This window comes from Rhinoderma darwinii, chromosome 3 (genome assembly GCF_050947455.1).
Source record: "Rhinoderma darwinii isolate aRhiDar2 chromosome 3, aRhiDar2.hap1, whole genome shotgun sequence".
Taxonomy (NCBI): domain Eukaryota; kingdom Metazoa; phylum Chordata; class Amphibia; order Anura; family Rhinodermatidae; genus Rhinoderma; species Rhinoderma darwinii.
Genome location: NC_134689.1, coordinates 300,836,656 through 300,860,320, shown reverse-complemented (window position 1 = coordinate 300,860,320; position 23,665 = coordinate 300,836,656). Strand labels below are relative to the sequence as shown.

The window sequence follows — 23,665 nt, the reverse complement described above, 5'->3', positions numbered from 1 at the left end:
TGTTCCTGCATTCGCTATAAACCTTTTGATGCCACCAGAGTCATATGGAACAAGAGCAGGGCCAAAGATAGGAAAGAGGATTTCCACTCAAAAAATTAAGTAGGCCATGTATTAGTAAACCAGAAATTACAGATATAGCCAAATCCTAGTAGTTACGTTTTGTTAACTTGCAGAGAAATTGGCATTTTTCTGCTTTGATATGGTGGTCAATTTTATAATAGTGGCAACAGAACAGGAAGTGCAGCCATATTGGTTGACACACACACACACACACACATATATATATATATATATATATATATATATATATATATATATATATATATATATATTGCATATAAATATACGCTTCTAGTCAAACTGTTGCTTTGTTATTGATAGAACACTTTGAGAAAATGACAGATGACAGATGATTATAATTTTCTCAAAAGCAATTCAGAAGTAATAACCATTATGGCAGAACTTTTGCAAAATGGTCGTCACCACATAACATAAAAATGTTGCACTGCTCAAGGTGTAGATAAGGCAGGGTAGTAAGGCTACTCTTTCACGTTCCGACATGGGCCATGTTAATGAGCGCCGATCAACCAGACCATTGCCCGATCATTGGTCCGTGTAATAGAGCCTTAACACTATATACACAAGGTCCCATTATGCAGCCCCATATCACTCTCTGGTGAAGGGGGCCGTACTCCATCACTTCCTGGAGACTGTAATGACATTTCTCTGTCAATTGACTCCCATTTATTGCAGCTTCCATAAAGCAGGGAATAACAGAATGGAAGTGCGTCAACCTAATTTGGCAGCACCCAGTGACGTTTTTAAATATAAATATCTTTAACATCTCAAAAATGTGACAAACACATTATTTCTCTTCTACAGACTTACATGTAGTTAATTAAATGAAAATTAAATCCATGATTCATTTCCTTTTCGTTACTGATATTGATACCCATGAAAACAAATAGCTAAGTAGGTAACCTGTCTGCATTTATTGTCTGACCGACATTTATTTTGTTTGGTTATTAAAGGACAAGCATATCTCATCTGTATGCTAGAATAGAAGATCTGTAGGACTGATTAACACTTCAGTCATAGTTACCCAAACAGTTTTCTCTAAAAACGGGATGTGTGGAACTTCATGAAGCAAGTGCCAATCAGGAGCATCCCCTTGAAGCAAAATATTCACTTTAACACCTTTCCGAAATTTGTCATAAGTATACGTCATGGAAAGCCAGTGCTTCCCGCAAAATGTCGTATACTTACGACAAATGGATGGCACTGGCTCAGAAGCGTCGGTGCCATCAACCCCGGATGTCAACTGTATCTTACAGCTGACACCCTGCTGTAATGGCGGGGACCGAAGTTAGCTTTGATCCCTGCAATTAACCCCTTAAATGCAGCGGTCAAATGCGATCGCTGCATTTAAGGTGTATTCAGCCCATCGGCTTCCGTTGCCGCCGGCAAGATGGCGCCGGCGGTGAATGTGAGCTGACGTTCACCTGTAACGGTAGGAACCGGAGCTAGCTCCGATCCCTGCCAATTACCCCTTAGATGCAGCGATCGAAATCGATCCCTGAATCTTTGTGGTTGTCAGCAGATCGCCAGCAGCTGCCGACTGCTACTATGGCAAAAGGAGACCTAACAATGGCATCCAGCTCTGCCATTACGGAAGCCGATTAGGCCCTGTCCAGACGCGAAGCCTAATCGGCTTGCTGTCAGTGATCTAATACTACATAGGTAGTGCAATGTATTAGAAAAAAAATCTGACAGTTGGACCTTCAAGTCCCCTAGTGGGACTAAAGAAAAGTGTAAAAAAAAAAAAAGAGAAACAAAAATTGTAAAAAATCTAATAAAAGTTTCAAGTAATAAAATAAAACACAATCGCCCTTTTTCCCTTATCAAGTCCTTTATTATTGAAAAAAAAAAAGCATACATATTTGGTATCGTGTAACAAACAGTGCCAGAATTCCAGTTTTTTGCCCTACAAAAATTGAAATAAAAAGTGATCAAAAAGTTGCATGTATATATAGCTCGTCTCGCAAAAAACAAGCCCTCACAGCTCCGTCAATGAAAAAATTATAAAGTTATGGTTCTCACAATATGGCGACAGAAAAAATACATTCTTTTTACAAAAGTGATTTTATTATGCAAAAAGTTGTAAAACATAAAAAAGTTCTATAAATTAGGTATCGCCAGAATCACACTGACCCGCAGAATAAAGGTAACATGTAATTTATAACGCATGCTGAACGCTGTATAAGAAAAACAAATCAAATATGCCAGAATTGCAGTTTTTTGGTCAACTTGCCTACACCAAAAAATAGGATAAAAATTTATCACAAAGTCGCATGTACCCCAAAATGGTACCAATAATAACTAATAATAATAACCAATAATAACTACAATATCAACCCGCAAAAAAAAAGCCCTCATACCACTACGTCTATGAAAAAATAAAATTAGTTAAGGCTTCAAAAAGTTAGGAAATAAAAACATGCAGTTGTGCAGGTCCGAGGGGAACATTTATTCTGTTTCAAGAGGCGATTTATCAGGGCCCTAATATTAGGGAACCAGTAGGGGGAGGGCCCAAACATATCTGCTGGAAGCGAGGGTGCCCGTATTATATCAGGACAACACTTCCCAGCAAAATTCCCCAAACTGCAAAGGTGCGGATTGTGGACCAAAAGGGGGATAAGAAAGGACATCATTTATCAGAGCGACACCGGCCTGTGCAGAAAGGATTGCTCCACAGCGTAACACACATCTATGGATTATTTTATTCTTTTTTTTTTACCCCATTATTATACCACCTGACTATGCCCCTGATGTACTCTACCCAGCTTACATGTACCCCCACATTATAAACTGAAATACAAGTATAACTCCAAACAAAACTACTACCAAGCAAAATCTACGCTTCAAAAGTCAAATGGCACTCCCACCCTTCTGAACACCAAACAGCACCGCCATACCAGGGAGAACTCTTTTAACAATTTTTGGGGTGTGTGTCTCCAGTGGCACAAGCTAGGCACAACATATTTGTGTAATGTCCATGGCTGCGGGCTGTCAGCTCCGTTCCCCTCCTGACAGCCGCAGCCACTAGTCGGCAAGCGCTGGCCCCAGCCTCCTCCTTAGGAGACGCCCATGCTCGCGTCCACTCACCTCAGCCGTATCCCGTAGGGTGCGTGCGCACGCTCGTGCCCGCTCTTAAAGTGGCAGCATGCGCACCTGACCTCTTGATGATCTTTAACCCGTGAGTACCCTGGACTATAAGAGGGGTCCAGCCCCTGCTTCTATGCCTGAGCGTTGTTGTTGTTCCCTAGTTTGTCTATGTGATGGCCTCCTAGTGTGTTACCTGTTCCAGTTCCTGTTCCTGTACCTGTTCCAGTTCCTGCTCCTAGCATTCCATTCCTTCCTGCTCTAGCACTGTGCTATGCCAAAGTTGTGCCGTGCTGTATCCACGTCTGACCTGCTTCACCTCGCCTGATGTCTGTCTGCTGCCTAGTCCGAGCCGAGCCTGCCCTGCTGCTGTCTGAGCTGCCACAGGTACCTATACGAACTATAGACTTTCACCTGCTCCCTGTTGGCCAGCTGCCTTACCGCGAAGGCGGTATGGCCCAGTGGGTCCACAGACCATTTGTGATAATTTGCCACTGAATTGGCTTATCTGGGGAAAAATTTACATTTTTACATTGCACCATCCGCAGCGCATTAATTTATGGAAAAGACCTGTGGAGTGAAAATGCTCACTACACCCCTTAATAAATACCTTGAGGGGTCTAGTTTCCAAAATGGGGTCACTTCTCAGGGGTTTCTTTTATTATTTCACATCAGAGCTCTGCAATTTTGAACCAATACTTTGTAAGTCGCCAAATTAGGCCTCAATTTCGCATTGTATTCTTTCACTCCTGAGCCCTTTTCGAATGTCCAGGCAAAAGATTAGTGCCCCATGTAGGGTGATTCTAAAACCGGGAAACACACCATAATAATTAGAGAGCTGTCCAGTTATGGTGGCACAAGCTGGGCACCACATATTGGCACATCTATGGAAAAAATAATTTTTTTTACTCTGCAACATCGAGTGCTCACTAATTTCTGCAAAACACCTGCGGGGTTAACATGTTCACTACATGCCTAGTTGAATACCTAGTTTCCAAAATGGGGTCACTTCTGGGGGGTTTCCACTGTTTTGATCCTACAGGGGCATTGCAAATGCGACATAGCGACCAGAAACCAATCCAGCAAAATCTGCACTCCAAAAGCAAAATGGCTCTCCTTCCCTTCTGAGTCCTGCCGTGTGCCCAAAAAGCAGTTTATGACCACATATAAGGTATTGCCATACTTGAGAGAAATTTCTTTACAAATGTTGGGGTGCTTTTTCTCCTTTTATTTTTTGAGAAAATGAAAAATTTTGAGCTAAACCTACGTCTTATTGTAAATTAAAAAAAAGAATTATTTTCACTGCCCAATTAAAATAAAATCTGTAAAGTACCCGTGGGGTCAAAATGCTCACTACACCCCTAGATTAATTCCTCAAGGGGTATAGTATCCCAAATGGAGTCCCTTTTGGGTAGTTTTCACTGTACTGGTATCTTAGGGGCTTTGCAAATGCGACATGGTGTCAAGAAACCAATCCAGCAAAATCTGTGCTCCAAAAGGCAAATGGCGCACCTTCCCTTCTGAGCCCTGCCATGTGCCGAAACAGCAGTTTATGACCACAAATGGGGTATTTCCGTACTGCAGAGAAGTTGCTTTACAAATGTTGGGGTTCTTTTTTTCCTTTATTTGTTGAGAAAATCAAAAATGTTGAGGTAAAGCTACATCCTTTTGAAGAAAAGAGATTGTTTTTATTTTGACTGCCCAATTCTAATAAAATCTATGAAACACCTGTGGGGTCAAAATGCTAACTACACCCCTAGATTAATTCCTCAAGGGGTATAGTTTCCTAAATGGAGTAACTTTTTGGGCATTTTCACTGTTTTGGTCTCTCAGGGGCTTTGCAAATTCGACATGGCCTCCGCAAACCACTACTGTTAAATTTGAGCTCCAAAAGCCAAATGGCGCTCTTTCCCTTCTAAGCCCTGTTGTGTGTCCTAACAGTCGTTTATGACCACACGTGGGGTATTGTTTTACTCTAGAGAACTTTACAAATGTTGCAGTGCTTTTTCTCCTTTAGTCCTTGTGGAAATGAGGAAAAAATTTGCTAAACCTACATTTTCTTTGAAAGAATGTAGATTTTAATTTTCACGGCCTACTTCCAATAATTTCTGGAAAAAACGTGTGGGGTCAAAATGCTCACTATAACCCTAGATAATTTCCTTAAGAGGTGTAGTTTCCAAAATGGGGCCAGTTGTTGGGGGTTTCCATTATTTTGTCCCCTCAGGGGCTTTGTAAATGTGACATGGCCTCCGCAAACCATTCCTGCTAAATTTGAGCTCAAAAATCCAAATGGCGCTCTTTCCCTTCTAAGCCCTGTTGTGTGTCCAAACAGCAGTTTATGACCACACGTGGGGTATTGTTTTACTCGGGAGAAATTGCTTTACAAATGGTGCGGGCTTTTTCTCCTTTAGTCCTTGTGGAAATTAGAAAAAATTAGCTAAACCTACATTTTCTTTGAAAGAATGTCGATTTTAATTTTCACTGCCTGCTTACAATAATTTCTGCAATAAACCTGTAGGGTCAAAATGCTCATTATACCTCTACATCATTTTCTTGAGGGGTGTAGTTTCCCTAATGGGGTCACTTTTGGGGGATTTCCACTGTTTTGGCACCTCACGAGCCCTTCAAACCTGACATGGTACCTAAAATATATTCTAATAAAAAGGAGGCCCAAAATCCACTAGGTGCTCCTTTGCTTCTGAGGTCGGTGCTTTAGTACATTACCACACTAGGGCCACATGTGGGATATTTCCTAAAAGTGCAGAACCTGGGCAATAAATAAATATTGAGTAACGTTTCTCTGGTAAAACTTTGTGTTACAAATGGATTAAAAATGAATTTCTGCAAAAAAAATGAAATTTGTAAATTTCACCTCTACATTGGTTTCATTCCTGTAAAACTTCTAAAGGGTTAATAAACTTTCTAAATGCTGTTTTGAATACTTTGAGGGGTGAAGTTTTTAAAATGAGGTAACTTAAAACTTAAAAGCCACTTCACAACTGAACTGGCCCCTGAAAAAATAGACTTTTGAAATTCTCTTGAAAATGTGAGAAATTGCCGCTAAAGTTCTAAGCCTTATAACATCCTAGAAAAATAAAAGGATGTTGAAAAAACTATGCCAATAGTATAACTGCCTAACTTACAAGCACATACATTTAAATTTAGAAAAATGCTAATTTTTGCCATTTTTCACTAAATTTTGGTGTTTTTCACAATTAAATACTAAATGTACCGAGCAAATTTTAACAGTAACATAAAATCCAATGTGTCACAAGAAAACAATCTCAGAATCGCTTGGATAGGTAAAAGCATTCTGAAGTTATTGCCATTTGAAAAATGCTCTGTCAGGATGATCAAAAGTGGCCAAAGCGGGAAGGGGTTAATAAGCACAGGCTGTAATTGTATACATTGTTATTATTGTCGCATCTATAATTTTTTATTGCACAATGAGAGATTGTTGCGCTAAAGATTTTTTTAATAGTACCAGCAGATACCAATATACAGAACTATTACTGTAATTCATCTCTATAGTATGAAGCAAGGGAATACTGTATAATTTGTCATGGTACAATTATTCCACTCAGTTTTAATTTAACGTTTCTTTGTGTGGCATTCCTCACATATCTATTACATTACGTTTAGATGAAACTTCGAGTTTATAGAGGTGTTAAAGATAGAAAACTCCATAAATAGCATTTTCACATGTTATAAATATCACCAGTACATATAAATCCATGAGCATGCCTTAAATGTCAAGTTGTAAAAACTTCTATTTAACCAATTTCAGTTATACCTGTCTCTGTGGAAGCTCCCAACCAATATGAACACCATTACAGCTACTCCAGCAGTTTCACCCGTGTTTGACCCACCTGACTATGGGTAAATTCACAATGTGTTCAGCAATTACTTTGCGTTGTTCCACGGAACGTATGGACAGACCACAGACGTTTGTAACTGTGTGCCTGGAGAGCAGTTACAAAAAGCATTTCTCGCTCTGGAAGACCTGTCCTGTCCTGAATTACACAGACAGCTCATTGATTTTTATGAGCAACATGTAATGCTTTATTTCTCCAGTGGTGGCGTTGCAGGGAAAATGAAAACGTTCTGCCAGGTTTCCCACTGATTACAGCTGAGCGCTTGGGGTCCAGCCGGGGGATACTTTGTGATCTACTTATTGTCAAGGGACATTTCTAACAAGTAGGGATTGCCCAAAATAGAGAACCCCTCTAAAGAGAACCTTTCACCACACCATACATGTGCAGCTGAGAGCACGATGTATAGGCGCTGCTGCACATCTGGAGATATCGGTGCCATTATTATTGGCGCCCGATATGTAAATGTGCCCCTGTACTATAAGTGGGCCGTTCCTGGACATGGAAAGGGCAGGGAGCGTGAGGGTTACCGCTCTGAGACTGTCCAATCAACTCCGGACTGCTTCGGACTGCTTCTGCTGTGTGATCTCTCTCACGAGATCACACAATCTTCTTATCACTGGCTGACAGAAGCTGGTGAGAGAAGGAGAGTGCGCACACACACCGCAGCAGTGATCCACAGCACAGACGCCGCTGCTGCCGCGAAGTCGCAGGAGCTCTCCTTCTCTCTCCTGCTCCTGTCAGCCAGTGATGAGAAGACTGTGTGATCTCCCTCGCGAGATGAAAAAGCAGAAGTCGCTCTGACACTGTCCACAGCTGATTGAATAGTGTCAGAGCGCTATCACGCCCTGCTACCATTGCAATGTCAAGGAACGCACCACTGACCGTACAGTGGCTCATTTATATATCGGGCACCAATAATAATGGCGCCAATATCTCTAGAATGGCGGAGGCTAGACAGCTAAATCAAAGTGCCCCAGGGTCTGTTCAGCAGCGCCTATAACATGGTGCACTCAGCTGCACATGTATGGGGTAGTGAAAGGTTCTCTTTAAGGACAAATGTCATTACGCTAATGTGAACGGGGCCATACCATGTTTTTTAGGAACAGATAGAACTTAAATGGCTGCATAGAATGTATAAAGTTATAACAGAAGTGAAAAAAAACACCTGTGTGTACAGTAAACATTTTTATTTTCGGCAGGAATGGTCTTATTAAAATCCATCTGTGCTGCACTGAAATTGAACTCTATATAACTGAGATGTTCACTGATTTGACCTCACCGCAGCTTCTCTATAGTGTTATGTGGTATGGTCCTAAAAGATTAAATGATTCATACATAAAAAAGAGCAATACTTATGATCAGCGTAATTTAAAGCTATACACCACATGCACAGTCGGCTTTATTATCTGTACTAAATATGAGTCTGCTGGTTTTCTTAGCTTTGTAGAGGTTACATGTGGCAGTAATGTAGACTGACCACATTGCTACAAAGTATAAAGAAAAGACTTATTCCTGGTTGTTTTTCCAGCTGTCCTGTATCCTCCGGCTAAAAATACATATTGAAACACTAAAATCATGACCAGAGATCTGCAGCGAAAAGAGCAGTCTCTATTGTCATTTTACAATATCTATGGTACAAATTACAATCAGATATGGAGACAAGAAAACAGTAATATGTAAAACAGCATAAAATAATAGTATTGTGCAATGCTGACAATGAAACATAGATCTTACTGGAAAAAACATTCAAAATGAATTAATGAAAAAGTTTCAACTGTATATAGTTAAACTAAAAAATATAGATCACTCAGAGGTTGGGCCCATGCACTATTCATCTGCCTTCTGCAGGGGGACTTGCAACCGCAACCGTGCAGTAGTTATTAATAGTATTATCGTGTTTTATATTGAAGTAGGTAGTTGTAAAGTGGCTTGAGGATAAGTCTTTATGTTTGTGACTACCCATTTTTCAACATTTGTCCCATGTAAATCTACAAAAATTTGCAGAGTAGTAATGTCCATAAAACATTAGCCTGTTTCCTTCCTTCTATATAAAAATGTGCATACTTTTTGTCCCGACTCTCTATAATACATTTCATTTACACTATAGTTTGGCTTCATTTTTGACAAAGGGGTCACTGACGTATAATGGGTCTGTCAGGTTTCAGTCGGTGTCCTGGTATTTTTGAGGGCAAGAACAGCAATTCAGACGTCAACAGAAACTGGACAGAAAGAGAAAACCGGTATGTGTGAACGGAAACTTAACTATTGTACATACTTAGAACACTGTTGTACACATATTTGATCAAACTAGTAATATAGTACAGTAGGGACACATCGAAGGATGACCAGCTCAAATATATCACACAAACAGCAATGATAATTTTATGGATAGATAATGAACTTTTGATAAATCATATCTTCATTGTGAATTGTTTATATGTACAAGAAAGAATTATCATTACAAGCAATTGGAATAATTCAATTCATATTCTGCGGCTCATCTGTCTCATAATATAGGACAACCCACAACCCCCTCTTAATTTTCCGCTGCAACAGAAAATTGCTATAAAGCCATCTTCAGATTATATTGCACCGGTTCACGCCTACCCAAAATCTTAAATTAGGTAATCTCCCTATGCTGGAGATGTCTAGCATTACCAGATAAATACCTCCATGTGTGGTGATCCTGCCCTCTCATCCAACCCTCTGGCTCAAAGTTACCAAAACTATCCAGCCCATTTGTCAAATTCATACCACCCTTCAATTATGCCAATTCTCCAATCTCCCGTCTAACTCTAAAACCTCAATAGACACCTACTTGCAGCGGCTAGGACCCTTGTGGCCAAATATTGGAAAGCATTCACCGCACCTCCCATGGCCAATAGTTGAGAAATGTTGAAATATTAAACAGATTATTGGCTAGCAGAGATATTCTACTGGGAATTGCACGCTTACTCTACATTTTCTAATATATGGTCCCCATGTCAGGAACACAGGCAACTACAACTTTGACATCTTATACTCCTTGCTTCCCTAAGCCCTACTACCACCTTCCAATCTTAACTTGCCTAAATGATTTACATCATGTGACCTGTTTTCCAATTATCCCTCCCCTGTACCTTGGGTGGCAACATTTAACTCTGCTCCACACATACCTGAGCACTTTCTCCTGGTTTTACTCCACTGTTAACGTGTCTAGTTTGTTTTACCGCATACCATAATTCATATCTTGGCTCAATGACTGTATCTTTATGAAGACTTTAGGTTCCGCTTGACGTTTCTCTTACTAGACTTGAACGCTCTTATTTTGTAATTACTTCACTGAACAGTCTTGCATGCTATTACCAGCAATGTTCCTTTTTATATGATAAAAAAATATCTTCAATAAATAAACAAAAATGTAAAACCTGAAACAAATCGTAACAATAATTGCTAAGTGTAATTGAACCTCTAGAGTTCAAGTTCTTGAACTTTATTGTTGGTACAAGATGTACCTGATGGTGGCTTTGTTGGCTATCACCGAGGTTTTTTCTAGAAACAGAAGTAACTAAGTAGAGGGTAAATATATACTTTTACAACTTGACCGAAGAGGAGAATAGAAGAATTTATATCAACTGATGTATTTTTTTTATTTTAGGGAAAAAAGCATTTTAAATCTAATCACGAAACACTTTTCTTTCTTGTTAAATACTTTACAATGTGTTTGTATTATTAGCTATAATTAAGTAGATTGAAACAATGTAACAGAATAGGAATAATATGAAATTTCATGTCCATGACTAAGCGTAATAAAGAGAATTCTGGGTGTATTCTGCACACAGAATGTACTGTTCATCTAGAGATTTGAATAAAAATCTATCATATAACCTGTTTGCACAGGCTGGAGATTTCAGGCAGGTTCCAACAGGCATCATATCTCCTGCGTGAGCACCATGATAAATGGGTTTAGGTTAGAACAAACCTGCATAATGACGGTTTTGTCTCGGTTCATGTTACCATTTCCAAGTAGTGAGCGCCAGCCAATTCTTCACCTGGGGTTAAGCTAAAGATACTGGAAGTGCTGTGTTAAGACAGCTGCGCTTCCTCCATACTTTCCAGCTAGGACTCCATTTCATATAAAATACACACAATTGACACTTATGTATGCTAAGCAGCTATACACATGCATTTCTGTTTGCATAAAACAACTCTTCATTCTATTATTCATTAGGGAATGTTGAGTTAAACGGATTTTCCCTCCAGGACTATGATGGCCATATGCCCATAGGGGGCAAATGGGTAAGGGCTGTTCATTCTTTAATCAGAGGGGGTGGGTTTGATGCAGCTCTCAATTCTGGCTGACCACAGGTCCAAAGGACATATTGTAATGCTTTGCAGTAAAACAAACATTTATGTTGCAGCTCCCCTCAGCTACTTGTGGGATCTCAAAGCAGTAAGACATCTTTTGACATGGGGAGACCCTCAATATGAGCCATTATCTTATCTAGACAGCCCCTTTAGACTAGGACTCCAAGGTGACACAGCACTGCATATAAATTGTGTTAAGATCGCTGGATTACCGTGACCACACTGCAGTTACAATGTTTTCCTACGGGAAAAAAGTTGCAAGTGAACTTGCAACCAGTGTAAAAAAAAAAATCTGACCATGTGTGGACAAACAGTAGAGAAAAGGACACAAAATATATTGATATGTTTGTGTGTGTTTTTTTGTTAGACTAAATAACAGATATTGTTACGACTGTGGTTGCGGACCGCTGACGCTCACCTTCGCCGAACGACCGGGACCGCATCTTCCTGGCCGTCTGCCAGCTTCTCCCTCCCAGAGACGCCAGTTGGCACGGCCTCCTAGTCCTGGAGTGTGCAATAGGGTGCACTCTCTAAAAAGTTCCCTAACCTATCCCCAGAGCACCCTGGACCACTCCTTGCCTGAGCATTGTTGTAGTTTTCCTATGTTCGTATTGCAAATGGTTCCTTAGTGTTATCCCACTCCCAGTGTTCTCGTGCTCTGTTACCTGTATCCCGTGCTGTGTTTAGTTCTTGATCCTGTCCAGTCTTGGAGTCGTGCTGTGCCGCCTGCTGTTATACACCACATCTAGCGTCATCTGCCATCCCTGATATCCTCTACCACGTCTGGCGCAACCTGCCACGCCTGCTGGTTTACTCCACGTCTGGTGTCATCCGCCACTCCTGGTACCATCTGCCACATCTAGCGCAACCTGCAACATCTAGCCCCATCCATGCCAGAGCCTCTGCCATTGTCTTGACTATCTCAGGTACCCTTGTGCTAAGAACTCTTGTGGCTATGTTCACACTGAGTATTTTGCAGGAGGAATATCTGCCTCAAAATTCCGTTTGGAAATTTGCGGCAGATTTTCCTCTCCCTGCACGCCGATTTTCGCTGAGTTTTTCGCGGCGTTTTTCGCCCGCGGCCATTGAGCGCCGCGGGCATAAAACACAGCGAAATACGCATTCTCTGCCTCCCATTGAAGTCAATGGGAGGTCAGAGGCGGAAGCGCCCGAAGATAGGGCATGTCGCTTCTTTTTCCCGCGAGGCAGTTTTACTGCTCGCGGGAAAAAGACGCCGACGCCTCCAATTGAAATTAATGGGAGGCATTTTCGGGCCGTTTTTGCCGAGTTTTGCAAAGTTCTATAATTGTGACAGTACATCTAGAGTAGTGTTTCCCAAACTGTGGGTCACGACCGCCTGGAGGTTTGTGTGAAGACCTCCGGGGGATCGGGAACCACTCACTGATGTCGCGGTTTCAATGCTGGAGGTAGGAGCTCACTATGCAGTGAGCGGTGAGCCGTGAGCGGCTCAGAACAGACAGGCGTGATGTAGTCACATCATCACGCATGTCTGCGCTGAGCCACGCACTTCACAGACCGGAGGAGCCGAAGGATCTCTTCCACCCATTGTGGGAACGGGCATAGATGAGTATCAGTGGCGGATTAAGTAGACCATAGTCCCTGAGCAGTTCTACAAACTTGGGTCCCCCTTTTCCACCACTGCTCTGCCGTGCCTATAGTGAACACCACCTTTCTGTGCGAGCATTGACAAATGGGTGTTACGATTCTCCTTGTCCCTACATACTGACAGTCTCCAACCATCGCTGACTGTATCACGCTGTGTAGGGACAGATCCTCTTGACAATTGGAATGGTAACACGTATTTGTCCTGGACAGATCCTCTATAAATCCAGTGACTCACAAGTGATGTCTTCTCTGAAGGGAGTTGTTCTCTTTTCTTTTTTTATCCATCTGACACGGACCGTTATGGCGACTTCTCCTGATGACTGCAGAGTTTCCTGATGAGAAATAGTTGCATCTCGCTTCTGCAGCCATTTCCAGTCTATATTGAAACACAAAAGTTCAAACCCCAAGGCCCAGGCCCATACATTAAAGGGGTTGCCCGGGCACGGACCAGTTTTTCATACTGATGACCTATCAACAGGATAGTTTATCAGTATATGATCGGTGCAGGTCTGACACATGGACCCTGCACTAATCAGCTGTTGTGGCTGCCGCCGGGCACCGGATGTTGTGCAGTGTTCAGTGCCTGTAGTGCTGGAAGCAGATGGCTCCATATACTGCATAGCGGCCCTGCTACAGATCTTCAACTGTGATTCTATTCACTTGAATAAGAGCAGAGCTGCAGTATTGCAGCACACCAGCTATATGGTGACCGTAGCCATCTACTTCCGGCCCGGAGGCAGCCAGAGCAGCTGATCGGTGTGGGGTCTGGGTGTCAGGTTCCCACCGATGATATACTGATGACCCATCCTGTGGATAGGTCATCGGTACAAAAAAATTATCCGTGTCTGGACAACCCCTTTTACTCAGACTAATAAATTCGGACCACAGACCAGACCCTAGAATACATACAGACCCCAGACCTTCTAAACTATTTCAGTCCCCAGGCCAGACCCCCCTAAACAAATACAGACCCTAGAACAAACACCCTAAATAAATACAAACCCTTGACAAGACCCCCTAAATACAGACCCCAGACCTGACTCCCTAAACTAATATGGACCCCAGACCCCTAAATACAGACCCCAGAAGACCCCCTAAACTAATACAGACCCCAGACCCACTAAATACAGACCCATAAATAAAGACACCAGACCCTTAAATACAGATCCCAGATCTGACCCCCAAAACTAATAATGACCCCAGACCTGACTCCCTAAACTAATAATGACCCCAGACCTGACTCCCTAAACTAATACAGACCCCTAAATACAGACCCCAAACCTGACCTCCTAAACTAATACAGACTCCAGATCAGACCCCCTAAATACAGACCCAAGACCAGACCCTCTAAATACAGACCCCAGAACAGACCCCCTAAATATAGACCCCAGACCGCTTAAACTAATACAGACCCCAGAACAGACCCCTTAAACTGATACAGACCCCCAGAACAGACCGCCTAAATACAGACCCCAGTCCCCTTAAACGAATCCATCCCCTTCTACTCACATAGCAGCTCATACTTCTCTCTTGCTGCTGTTCTAGAACCTGCGGACATGTGACCTGCAGGTCTCCAGACAGTAACAAGAACAGCAGACATAAGGGCATGAGACCTGATGTCTTCAGGTCCTTTTCAGGACATAGACAATGCAGTTCTGTCATGTGATTCACGTAAAAAATGCAACAAAACTGCAATGTACTGTGGGCGGCAATGGGCTCCCCGGGAGCCTCAGGCAGCCGCCCAAAATGCCCCTATTATGGTCCGCCATTGGTGATTATGTATTTTATAATTTTTGTTAGGCACTATTGGGGAATCTGTGGAGGCAGCTATGGAGCATTATACTGCGTGGGGGCAGCTGTGGGGCATTACACTGTGAGGTGGCAGCAATGGGGGGCTTTATACAGCATGGAGGGCAGCTATGGTGGCAGTTATGGGGACATTATACTGTGTGGGGGCAGCTATGGGGGCATTATACTGTGGGTAGGGCAGCTATAGAAGCATTATACTGTGTGGGGACAGCTATACGGGCATTATACTGTGTGAGGGCAGCTATGGGGGCACTATACTGTCTGGAGAAGCTATAGGGGCATTATACTGTGTTGGGGAAGCTATAGGGGCATTATACTGTGTGAAGGCAGTTATAGGGTCATTATAATGATAGGGGAAGCTCTGGTAACATTATAATGTGTGGGGAAGCTCTGAGGGCATTATAATGTGTGAGGGCAGTTATGGGAGAATTATTCTGTGTGGGGGCAGCTATAGGGCATTATCTTGTGAGGGCAGCTATGGGGGCATTATACTCTGTGGGGGGCACTAAGGGGTCATTATTCTGTGTGGGGGCAGCTATAAGGGCATTATACTATGTGGGGCAGCTTCAAAGCCATTATACTGTGTATGTAGGCACTATGGGGGCATTATACTGTGGGGGCAGCTATAGGGGCATTATACTGTGTAGAGAAGCACTATAGGGGCATTATACTGTGTAGGAGCACTAACAGGTCGTTATACTGTGTGGGGGACTAAGGGGTCATTATACTGTGTAGGGGTAGCTATGGGGGCATTTATACTGTGTGGGGAGGCACTGTATGGGCATTATGCTGAGTGAGGGCAGCTATAGGGGCATTATACTGTGTGGGGAGGCACTGTATGGGCATTATACTGTGTGAGGGCAGCTATAGGGCATTATCCTGTGTAGAGGCAACTATAAGGGCATTATACTGTGTGGGGGCCACTAATATGTGTTTCACCCCCTGTGCTAAACCCCTAGTTATGCCTCTGATAGCCACAGATGAATGGGTCGGGTCACATGACGCATCATCAGCTGCCATAGTCAGGCCTCAGTGACACACAGCAGCAGGATAACTTCAGCCAGCCCCAATCCCTAACGGCACATTTGTCGCTGTTTTCGATGTTGCAGGGACTTATTTTTCTAATGGAACTATGTACCGGCATCTAACCACGTATGATGTTGACATACGTCAGACCAAATTGGGATAAGTATGGTAGTGGGGGTCCCAAACAAAAGTGTCGACCAAAAGTGGGTCCCAGCCTCAGAAAGTTAGGGAACCACTGATCTAGAGTAAGTCAGTCACCCCTGAAAAACCAACTATTTATCTTGTATTATTAGGGCACTAAACATTTAGATAATTTTGCCACCCTCATGTACCTGATTTGTGGTTCTCGTGTACATGATTTGCAGCCCTCGTGCCTGAGGGGAAGGCAAATTCATATAGTGCATCTGACTACAAAGGATTATGATCAGGCATGAGTGTTCCCATACGCAGAGTGCTCTGTATAAAGTTCAGAAGAGTTACTCTTCTCCTCTGTTATGGGGGCACAGTAGTATCTTTCATGTGTATGTTTTTGTATATGTGTCTCTGAATGGGCTTTTATTTATATATGTCTGAGCTCTGTGTTCACTCTATATGTATTTTAACAAAAACATGAACACGTCTCTAAGGATCTGTTTTGGATTTTTTTTTTATTGTTTAAACCTGTTCTTAGCTAAATAAATATATGAGAAAATGGTATATGTGCATGAACCACTTGACTGGCCCTGGCTGAATGTTGTGTCTGGCCCTTTAATAGAGTTATGTGTTACATGTAAGGTCCCCACAATATGTTGATTTTTAAAATCAAACCATAACACTAACCCCACCATAACTGTACAAAATACCAATTTAAATCAAATAAACCTTTCCAAAGTCATAAAATTCTACTACCTTTTCACTCATGATGGCTTGATATCAGGGCAACTTCTATTGTTCAGGGAGGCTTTCATGTGTTTCATAAGAAAGATCTTTGTCTCAAGTGCTATCTTGTCATTGAAAAACAATTAAAGTGAGTCACATTATGCATATATGGACAGTAACGTCAGGGACCTAAAAAATACCACCTCAAAGATGGCACAAAATGCAAACCAGTTTGCAAGACAATTTCTGAACTTTTGCAACACAAGGATTGCCTCAAATACGCGTCTATTCCACTTATCACATTGCAATCTTTGTCCTGTAAACAGAATATTATTTTGTATCTAGCTGAAAACTGAGTTGAACTGGCCATAGAGTGAACATTCTCTCTGGTAATCTATTACTGCTTGGGAGAAGCCATTTTGGGTAAGGCAGAGTCTCACAATTGTGTTTCTCAATGGTATGAGTTAGGCCTCATGCACACGACCGTAAAAACACCCGTTATTGCGGGTCGTTATTACGACCCGCAATAACGGGCTCATAGGCTTCTGTTAGCCACGGGTACCTTCCCGTTTGCTCACGGGAAGGTACCCGTGCCGTTAAAAAAGATAGAACATGCCCTATTTCATGCCGTAATAACGGCACGGGCATCCCATAGAAGTCTATGGGGCTCCCGTAATCATGGGTGGCTGCGTGTGTTCACCCGTGATTACGGGAGCGTTGCGAGGTGAGGCGAGGTCAGGGGACTACCCGGTCTGCAGGCCACAGCCCAGTGGCGTAACTACCGCCGGGACTACAATGAAAACTATGGCAGAGCGGGGAGGTATCTCCCCGCTCTGCCATAAACAAAAGACATGTATCCCCTATCCTGTAAAAAATAAAAATAAAAGACGTTCATACTTACCGACAACTTCCTGCTTCCTCCAGTCCGGTCTCCCGCCCGTTGCCTTGGTGACGCGTCCCTCTCGACATCCGGGCCGACGTCCTGGATGACGTTTCAGGCCATGTGACCGCTGCAGCCAATCACAGGTCAATCACAGGCAGCAGCGGTCACATGGACTGCCGCGTCATCCAGGGATGTCGGGCTGGATGTGAAGAGAGGGACGCGTCACCAAGACAACGGCCGGTAAGTATGAATTTCTTTAACTTTTATTACACAAAAGGCTGTCCCTTCTCTCTATCCTACACTGATAGAGAGAAGGGGCTGCCGATTAGTGCAGTGCTATTTTGCTGCCAAAAACGTGCTCGTAAATACGGGTGGAATACGTGTGACACCGGACCCATATTTACGAGCACGGGTTCGTAAATACTGGTGCAAAACGGGTGGAATACGTGTGACACCGGACCCGTATTTACGCCAGTATTTACGGGTGTGAAAAAATACGGTCGTGTGCATGAGGCCTTACAGGAAGTCCTGGAAAATGGCTTCTCCCATGATCACTATTTTAACAAATGTAAATATGCAAAAAGAAGTTAAAATTTAACGAATTGTTGATTATAACAACTACAAAGATGTGTACTATCACATGTATTAGAGTAAGTAACCAATAGAATGTAGAATATATAACCTGTAAAGTCCACAGGAAAATACAAATTAATAATATGTAAATGAATTCCTACATTAGGCTGGGTTCACACAGAGTTTTTTGCAGGAGGAAATTCTGCCTCAAAATTCAGTTTGGAATTTTGAGTCAGATTTTCCTCTGCCTGCACGCCAATTTTCTCTGCGTTTTTCGCCCATGTGGCCATTGAGTGCCACAGGGCATAAAACGCTGCGAGATAATCTTTCTCTGCCTCCCATTGATGTCAATGGGAGGTCAGAGGTGTAAATGCCGGAAGATAGGGCATGTCCCTTCCCTTCGGAAAAACCTGCTTGCGGAAAAAAAAAGCCTCCACCTCCCATTTAAAATCAATGGGAGGCATTTTGGCCGTCAAAAAACTCGACCAAAAAACTCTGTGTGAACTCCCCCTTAGATCACAAAAACATGTGTTTACATTTTTAATTATTTACAGAAACTACAAAAAAACATATACATGTTAAGAAACATTAAAAACCCAGGTGGAGAGTGGAGGCTATAAACAGGCTAGTAAGGGTATGTTCACACGGCCAAATTTCAGACGTATACGAGGCGTATTATGCCTCGTTTTACGTCTGAAAATACGGCTCCAATACGTCGGCAAACATCTGCCCATTCATTTGAATGGGTTTGCCGACGTACTGTGCAGACGACCTGTTATTTACGTGTCGTCGTTTGACAGCTGTCAAACGACGACGCGTAAAAATACAGCCTCGTCAAAAGAAGTGCAGGACACTTCTTTGGACATTTTTGGAGCTGTTTTCTCATAGACTCCAATGAAAACAGCTCCAAAAACGGACTTAAAAAACGGCGCGAAAACGGCGCGAAAAACGCTGCGAAAAATGTGAGTTGGTAAAAAAACGTCTGAAAAGCAGGGTCTGTTTTCCCTTGAAAACAGCTCTGGATTTTCAGACGTTTTTGTTGACTACGTGTGAACATACCCTAATAGTCAATACTACATGTGCAGTCTGACAACAATAATATTAGTTTACAGATATACTCTTTTATGTACATCTACAACAGAATAAGGCTATGTTCACATCGCATTTTGGCCCTACATGTAGCTTGCACATTAGGAAAGCTCACTGCGTACATGCTAAACGTGTCCATAGGGCTCCATTAGTCCGACGGAGTCCAAAAGACTACGCTATTTCATCCTAAGGAATCCCGCAAAAAAAAACAACTTATACCATGCAGTGTACATTTTTTTCACATGGAGCCTATGTGTGACGGATGACACTGTATGGTATCTGTCATAGGTATATGTTAAATGTATACCTTGGGAGGTTTACCAGGGCTGGAATCCTCGTAAAGAGCATCAGTAGCACTCGGCCCGGCGAGGACAGTGATGTCAGGGGTTTTTAACTAAGGAGTCCCCAGCCAGAGCATCTGTAACACTTTGGCCAAAAATTTCAGGACTGGAGAAGCCCCTGACGTTACTGTCCATATATAGACAGTGACATCAGGGGTCCTCCAGTCACGGACTTACCGGCCAGAGTGCTTCCAATGCTGACCAGGAACTACGTAGTTTAAGGCCCCTGACATCACTGTCCCTATATAGACAGTGACAACAGGGGCTCCTCCAGGAGAGGAATCCCCAGCCAGAGCATTGCTGACGCTCTGGCCTGGGATTCTTGCATTACAAAGCCCTAACGTCACTGCCCATATATGGACAGTGAATTTAACGGCTTCCCCAAGATAGGAGTCCCTGGCTAGAGTGCTTGTGATGCTCAGGCTGGGGACTCCATGGTTGAAAGCCCCTGAGATCAGTGTAACGTCAGGGACTTCACCAGGATCAGCTCTTAAAGTAGTGCTCTGCCCGTGGAGTTTGGACAACGTAAACCACTGTATGTAGTGGAATACGTCGGTGCGTAGCATTTGGGGGTATACGTTGGGACTCCTCCTGACATATACCAACAAAGGTAGGGAAAAAAGGGATGTAAACAGGGCATTACCCACATGACATACCAAGTTGTATTGAAATATCTCAGATGAGCCTGAGGCTGGGTTCACACCTGCTCTGTCAGAGGAACAGAACAAGGGAATGTCGGAACCAACGATTCCGTTGCACAATGGATACTGCCGGATGCCGACGGAACCCATTGACTTTAATGGGTTCCGTTGGCTTTCCGTTGGGTTGTTCGTGATTTCACCGGACACAATAGCGCATCTCGCTGTGCTATTGTCTCCGGTAAACTCCGGCAAAACCTGACGGATCTGCGTTGGAGGCCCCAAACGGAGCCTCCAATGCAGATGTGAACATAGCCTAAGCTGTACCAGAGTTAGCTTCTTATCTACCTTGTTCTGTTGAAAATACAAGCATGTTTGGCCAAACTGAATGTACATATTTATGGGTTAGTGCCTATGTTGGCCAAATGACACGTCATTGGGCAGACTAACATATAACAGTAGTAATAGTCTAAAAAGTTTTTCCCCCAATAGTCCAATGCATATACTGTATCTGCTGCAAATTTTACCACTGTAAATGCTAAGATCAACGTATGCATTTTTCTTTTACCTCTAGCCATATATGGCCACCTGAAATCTCTATCGTAGGAACACTAGAATTTCCACATGACCATCTGCAGAGAAGAAAAATTAATGCGCATGGTATTACCCCATATATGTCCAGATTATCAAATAGATTACATAGTTTAGCCCTAATTTTCTATATACTTATGACTATTGTAGCAGTGCAGCTACTGGACGGTGCAGAAACTCAGGTTTTAAGCAACCACGGAGCAAGAAGAGGCTGGACGCAGCTGCAGGGTGAAGGGAAGCCGACATGACCGTCCTGGTAGGGAAAGGGTTAATTAGGGAGGGAGAGTTGGAAGGAGCTGAAGGAGGGACGGGGAGGAGTTAAGGGGGACGGGGGGCCGTTACTGCGCTTCCCGCTGTTTCTCGGCATTGAGCCGGAAGCAGCGGGAGGAGTAACATAGAAGCAAGTAAGCTCCCCGTTGCCCGGCTTTTAGAAATGGCAGAAGCCCTTATGTTAGAGCGGCTGCGTGCCGCTGCTGTGCACCACGGTCCCGGATGCCTAGAGGAGACCGTGGCTGCAATAACGAGGATCCCGGACGCCGTTTCGCCACGTCGGGCACGGCGTTCGGGGTCTGTTGAAAAGGACAGGCTCCCCTCCCCCGGCCCCCTTACGAGCATGGCTATGGCGGCGGGGGGGGAGTCGGCAACAACCGCTCCTGCGCTGGGCAGGCAGAGAGCGGTGCCAGGGGTGACGGCGACGCAGGCTGGGTCGACCCGTCCCTCTCGGCGGTCCCGACCTCCAGAGCGCCTCAGTCCGGAGGTAGTCCCGCGGACACGGCGTCGCAGAGGGAGCCCGATCCCGGACGCTGCAGGCCAGGCAGCTGGGAGGACCGCCCCTTCCCAGGCCCTGCGTCCTGGCAGGAATCCCAGGCCGCGACGGGGTCCGGCGGTAAGCAGGGAGTCGCAGGCTGGGCTCCCTGTCACCCCTCCCCCATCAGATGGAAGATTTGGAGGACAAGGTACGGCCGCCCCGCATGGTGATGTTCCGGCCAGGGGGCAGGCTTCGTCAGGATCGTCTAGACGGACGCCTAGATCTGCAGCGACGTCGAGGCAACAGGTCCGGTCGGAAGTCTGGGTCCCGGCGGTCGGGCGGCAGGTTGCCGGCCCATCGGTCAGCGCGTCCTCATCCCCGTTCCGAAGATGTCGTTGGGAGGGACAGTCGTCGGCGAGAGAAGAACTGGAGGAAGGTGAACTGGACGTGTATCGTCGAGGTCAGGATGGTCCGGCTGACGGGAACACAGCGCCTGTGCAGCCCGGTGAGTGTATAACTCCATCATTGTCTTATCCAGCGATTTTTATGTCGGGTGTCGGCGGGGGGGCGGCTAGCATTGCATCGGGGGCCGGTAGTGGCGCGGGCGGACGCGACGGAGCGGGTTTGGCAGACTTAGTGGGTTGCTTACGGGAGCTGGTGGGGCGCCTGGATAGGGCCGCGGCGCCGGTAGTAACGGAAGTGTCTCCTGCGGTAGTTTGGGAAGGCCCCAGGGACGTGGGATCGTTACAGGCGCGTCCTGTGGTGGCGGTTAGAGAGGGGGTCGCGGTGTCGGTACAGACCGAGGCACAGAAGGACGGCGATCGAGTGCGTATGGACGATCGTGCTCGAGGGGAGGTGTATGTTTGTTTTGAGGGTCCGTTGGGGGCGCATTTAAAGCAGGAGGTGCGTGATCGGATCTGGAAAGACGAATATGTTGAAATTTTTTCTCTCTTGCCGCTGGCTAAATTTAATTTGGATAAGAGCAAGCGGGATGAGAGTAAAAAGGACGAGGAGGAACGGCGGCGGTATAGGCTTATCCCGCAGACGTTCGTTAATTGGTCGCAGGCGTTCGCCATATTGGCTAGTGTGATAGGGGAAAAGGCGCCGGAAAATTGTTCGGCGTTGTTTTGTTATTTTGATGCCATTGGGGAGGCTCATAGGGCGTATGGGGGTCAGGCGTGGCTGCGATATGATGAGCAATTCCGTCAGCGGAAGGCGGTTCGGCCGGCGATTCGGTGGGACCAGAAGGATATTGCTCTCTGGTTACGGGTTACGGCTCCGGTTAGGCAGCCCTTTCCCGGGAGCGGTGGCCAGGGAGGCCAGTCTAGTCAGAGTGGACAAAGCGGCGGGGGAAAGGCGGGGTTTTGCTGGCAATTCAATGAAGGTCAGTGCAAGTTCGGGGCCACGTGCAAGTTCAAGCACGTGTGCTCCGAGTGTAATGGTGCATCACACGGGGCGGCAAAATGTCTGCGAAAAAAGAGGTCAGGGAACCAGCACGGGGCTGGTCAAGGGGGTGTCGCCGGTGAGGGTGGAAAGGATGGCCCCTTATCTAAGTGAGTATCCGGATAGGGCGGCAGCTAAGTTGCTTTATGAAGGGTTTCGTGTTGGTTTTGTTATTCCTCCGCCTCCTTATGAGGTTCCGGTTACGCGGAGGAATTTAAAATCGGCTTACTTGCATGCGGAAGTCGTGTCGGAAAAGTTGTTAAAAGAAGTTTCGTTGGGGCGCATGTCGGGGCCATTTGTTGAGTCGCCGGTAAAAGATTTAGTTGTGTCCCCTTTGGGTATTGTCCCTAAACGCGAGCCCGGAAAGTTTCGTTTGATTCAACATTTATCGTATCCCAAAGGTTCGTCGGTAAATGACGGGATTGATCACGAGTTGTGTTCCGTAGTTTATACCTCATTCGATAAGGCGGTGGGGTTAGTGCAGGCTGCGGGTCCGGGGGCGCTGCTAGCAAAAACCGACATCGAGGCGGCGTTCAGGTTGTTGCCGGTTCATCCAGAAAGCCAACGGCTGTTGGGTTGTTTTTGGAATGGGGCCTTTTACGTGGATCGGTGCCTTCCGATGGGGTGTTCTCTTTCTTGTGCATACTTCGAGGCGT

General features: G+C 44.6%; 1 protein-coding gene across 2 annotated transcripts in view; it reads left to right on the top strand.

Annotated features, from left to right (window-relative positions):
• Positions 1–23,665, top strand: part of SEMA4B (semaphorin 4B) — a 287,580-nt gene that overhangs the window by 169,827 nt on the left and 94,088 nt on the right. The gene's annotated exons all lie outside the window — the stretch shown is intronic.